The sequence below is a fragment of the Oncorhynchus gorbuscha genome, unplaced genomic scaffold, assembly GCF_021184085.1.
Source record: "Oncorhynchus gorbuscha isolate QuinsamMale2020 ecotype Even-year unplaced genomic scaffold, OgorEven_v1.0 Un_scaffold_9536, whole genome shotgun sequence".
NCBI classification, from domain to species: Eukaryota; Metazoa; Chordata; class Actinopteri; order Salmoniformes; family Salmonidae; genus Oncorhynchus; species Oncorhynchus gorbuscha.
The window spans coordinates 1-5,000 of record NW_025752488.1 but is presented as its reverse complement, the minus strand read 5'-3'; the positions used below and the strand labels follow the sequence as shown (position 1 = coordinate 5,000).

Here is a 5,000-nt window from a genome sequence, read left to right as displayed (position 1 = left end):
GAGGAACCAGGGCCCCGTTCATAGTGTCTCACAGTAGGAGGAACCAGGGCCCCGTTCATAGTGTCTCACAGTAGGAGGAACCAGGGCCCGTTCATAGTGTCTCACAGTGGAGGAACCAGGGCCCTGTTCATAGTGTCTCACAGTAGGAGGAATCAGGGCCCTGTTCATATTGTCTCACAGTAGGAGGGCTGACTTGGGATCGCTTTGACCTTTTTAGATCACAATGAATAAGATGACATTGAACAGGGGGTGCCTGATCCTGATCAGCACTCATACCCTGATTTGTTTTTGTTATAAGGCCCAGGGTTGTTGTTAGGGACGGTTTCACGTTGAGAGAGCAGGGTGGGTAACTGACAGTCTGTGTCATGTTTTGTGTCAGCTGGTGATGAGTAGCCTGCAGTCCATCCCTGGAGAACCTGGACACGCCGGAGCTGCTGTGTCAGAGCGTCCGCTGCATCCTGCAGGTGGCCCGCTGCTGCCCACACGTCTTCAGCACCAACTTCAGAGTGAGTGGTCAGCACACACACACACACACACACACACACACACACACACACACACACACACACACACACACACACACACACACACACACACACACACACACACACACACACGTCCTCCAGCACCAACTTCAGAGTGAGTGGCCACACACACACACTTGCGCCAACTTCAGAGTGAGTGGCACACACACACACACACACACACGTCTTCAGCACCAACTTCAGGATGGTAACACACACACACACACACACACACACACACACACACACACACACACACACACACACACACCTTGCCAACTTCCAGGCATTCAAATGTAGGCATCTGATGGTGTTTCTTTCTTCTCCTACTGCCTGGTTCTCTCCCTCTTTCTCTACTTCATCTCCTACTGCCTGGTTCTCTCCCTCTTTCTCTACCTCGTCTCCTACTGCCTGGTTCTCTCCCTCTTTCTTACATAGTCATACTGCCTGGTTCTCTCCCTCTTTCACTACCTCGTCTCCTACTGCCTGGTTCTCTCCCTCTCTCACTACCTCGTCTCCTACTGCCTGGTTCTCTCCCTCTTTCACTACCTCATCTCCTACTGCCTGGCTCTCTCCCTCTTTCACTACCTCATCTCCTACTGCCTGGTTCTCTCCCTCTTTCTCTACTTCATCTCCTACTGCCTGGTTCTCTCCCTCTTTCACTACCTCATCTCCTACTGCCTGGCTCGCTCCCTCTTTCACTACCTCATCTCCTACTGCCTGGCTCGCTCCCTCTCTCACTACCTCGTCTCCTCCTGCCTGGTTCGCTCCCTCTCTCTCTACCTCATCTCCTCCTGCCTGGTTCTCTCCCTCTGTCTACCTCGTGTCCTACTGCCTGGCTCGCTCCCTCTTTCACTACCTCGTCTCCTACTGCCTGGCTCGCTCCCTCTCTGTCTACCTCGTCTCCTACTGCCTGGTTCTCTCCCTCTCTGTCTACCTCGTCTCCTACTGCCTGGTTCGCTCCCTCTCTCTCTACACCGTCTCCTCCTGCCTGGTTCGCTCCCTCTCTCTCTACCTCGTCTCCTCCTGCCTGGTTCTCTCCCTCTGTCTCTACCAGCAGGTCTTCTTAATGTCCCCCAGAGTGTCTACAGTGAAGTATGTGTGTTGTGTTGACCTTGCCTGTTGTGTGTGTGTGACAGGATACGGTGGATATCTTGGTGGGCTGGCACATTGACCACACACAGAAACAGTCTCTGACTCAGCAGGTCTCAGGTGAGTAGACACACACGTTTTCCATCTTCCTCTTAGTTATAGAATATAATCCGAGTTCAGTGGGGTTGGACAGATTTCTGCAGGTCTGTAGTTGACACCAGTGTATGTTTTACACCAGGCTTGTCACGGGGAATCCAATCAGGACCCCACAGGTGGTTTGAGTTGAACTCCATATAGTTTAAATGGATTAAAACCAAACTGATTATGGACCGATATTCATAGTTTATTGGCAGTCAAGGACCATCAAATTCCCAACACTATCAATAGTGGAGTCGTTTCCTGGAAATGGCCTGCAATGACACAATAAGTAGAGTGCAGCCGCCCGGACCTCTGAACACTGAATACGGACCCTGGGGCAAAATGAGTTGGACACCTCTGGTTTTACACAAGTCAACTGTGTGTGTGAACTGTGTGCGAACTGTGTGTGCGAACTGTGTGTGCGAACTGTGTGTGCGAACTGTGTGTGCGAACTGTGTGTGCGAACTGTGTGTGCGAACTGTGTGTGCGAACTGTGTGTGCGAACTGTGTGTGCGAACTGTGTGTGCGAACTGTGTGTGCGAACTGTGTGTGCGAACTGTGTGTGCGAACTGTGTGTGCGAACTGTGTGTGCGAACTGTGTGTACGAACTGTGTGTGTGAACTGTGTGTGTGAACTGTGTGTGTGAACTGTGTATGCGAACTGTGCGCGAACTGTGTGTGCGAACTGTGTGTGCGAACTGTGTGTGCGAACTGTGTGTGCGAACTGTGTGTGCGAACTGTGTGTGCGAACTGTGTGTGTGTGTGTGTGCAGGCTGGCTGCAGAGCCTGGAACAGTTCTGGGTAGCAGACCTAACCTTCTCCACCACGCTGTTGGGACAGTTTCTAGAGGACATGGAGGCCTACGCAGAGGTCAGTAACACCACCACACACACACACACACACACACACACACACACACACACACACACACACACACACACACACACACACACACACACACACACACACACACACACACACACACACACACACACACACACACACACACACACACACACACACACACACACACACACACACACAGTTCTGGGTAGCAGACCACCGGTGGACTCTAATGAAGTTGTAGTGACATCAAGGATGATCAATGGAAATGTATTTAATCCATTAAGATTTCAGGCTTTAACACCTCAACATGTGGAATAAGTCTAGGGGTTTAACACCACAATAATAATAATAATAATAATATATGCCATTTAGCAGACGCTTTTATCCAAAGCGACTTACAGTCATGTGTGCATACATTCTACACATGTGGAATAAGTCTAGGGGTTTAACACAACAACATGTAGAATAAGTCTAGGGGTTTAACACAACAACATGTAGAATAAGTCTAGGGGTTTAACACAACAACATGTAGAATAAGTCTAGGGGTTTAACACAACAACATGTGGAATAAGTCTAGGGGTTTAACACAACATGTGGAATAAGTCTAGGGGTTTAACACAACAACATGTGGAATAAGTCTAGGGGTTTAACACAACATGTGGAATAAGTCTAGGGGTTTAACACAACAACATGTGGAATAAGTCTAGGGGTTTAACACAACAACATGTGGAATAAGTCTAGGGGTTTAACACAACAACATGTGGAATAAGTCTAGGGGTTTAACACAACAACAACAACAACATGTAGAATAAGTCTAGGGGTTTAACACCTCAACATGTAGAATAAGTCTAGGGGTTTAACACAACAGCATGTGGAATAAGTCTAGGGGTTTAACACAACAGCATGTGGAATAAGTCTAGGGGTTTAACACAACAACATGTGGAATAAGTCTAGGGGTTTAACACAACAGCATGTGGAATAAGTCTAGGGGTTTAACACAACAACATGTAGAATAAGTCTAGGGGTTTAACACAACAACATGTAGAATAAGTCTAGGGGTTTAACACAACAACATGTAGAATAAGTCTAGGGGTTTAACACCATAACAACATGTAGAATAAGTCTAGGGGTTTAACACCATAACAACATGTAGAATAAGTCTAGGGGTTTAACACCATAACAACATGTAGAATAAGTCTAGGGGTTTAACACCATAACAACATGTAGAATAAGTCTAGGGGTTTAACACAACATGTAGAATAAGTCTAGGGGTTTAACACAACAACATGTAGAATAAGTCTAGGGGTTTAACACAACAACATGTAGAATAAGTCTAGGGGTTTAACACAACAACATGTAGAATAAGTCTAGGGGTTTAACACCATAACAACATGTAGAATAAGTCTAGGGGTTTAACACAACAGCATGTGGAATAAGTCTAGGGGTTTAACACAACAACAACAACATGTGGAATAAGTCTAGGGGTTTAACACAACAACATGTAGAATAAGTCTAGGGGTTTAACACAACAACATGTAGAATAAGTCTAGGGGTTTAACACAACAACAACATGTAGAATAAGTCTAGGGGTTTAACACAACAACAACATGTAGAATAAGTCTAGGGGTTTAACACAACAACAACATGTAGAATAAGTCTAGGGGTTTAACACAACAACATGTAGAATAAGTCTAGGGGTTTAACACAACAACATGAAGAATAAGTCTAGGGGTTTAACACCACAACAACATGTGGAATAAGTCTAGGGGTTTAACACAACAACATGTGGAATAAGTCTAGGGGTTTAACACAACAACATGTGAGAATAAGTCTAGGGGTTTAACACAAACATGTGGAATAAGTCTAGGGGTTTAACACACACAACATGTGAGAATAAGTCTAGGGGTTTAACACAACAACAACATGTGGAATTAGTCTAGGGGTTTAACACAACAACATGTGGAATAAGTCTAGGGGTTTAACACAACATGTGGAATTAGTCTAGGGGTTTAACACAACAACAACATGTAGAATAAGTCTAGGGGTTTAACACAACATGTGGAATAAGTCTAGGGGTTTAACACCACAACATGTAGAATAAGTCTAGGGGTTTAACACAAACATGTGGAATAAGTCTAGGGGTTTAACACAACAACAACATGGAGAATAAGTCTAGGGGTTTAACACAACAACAACATGGAGAATAAGTCTAGGGTTTAACACAACAACAACATGTAGAATAAGTCTAGGGGTTTAAACACAACAACAACATGTAGAATAAGTCTAGGGTTTAACACAACAACAACATGTAGAATAAGTCTAGGGGTTTAACACAACAACATGTGGAATAAGTCTAGGGGTTTAACACAACAGCATGTGGAATAAGTCTAGGGGTTTAACA

General features: G+C 45.3%; 1 long non-coding RNA gene across 1 annotated transcript; it reads left to right on the top strand.

The window, feature by feature from the left end:
• The first annotated feature begins 478 nt into the window (after positions 1-478).
• Positions 479-2,624, top strand: LOC124030155. Its single transcript, XR_006837909.1, has 3 exons — positions 479-506; positions 1,664-1,736; positions 2,526-2,624. It is a non-coding gene; the product is annotated as an uncharacterized LOC124030155 (long non-coding RNA).
• Positions 2,625-5,000: the final 2,376 nt, after the last annotated feature.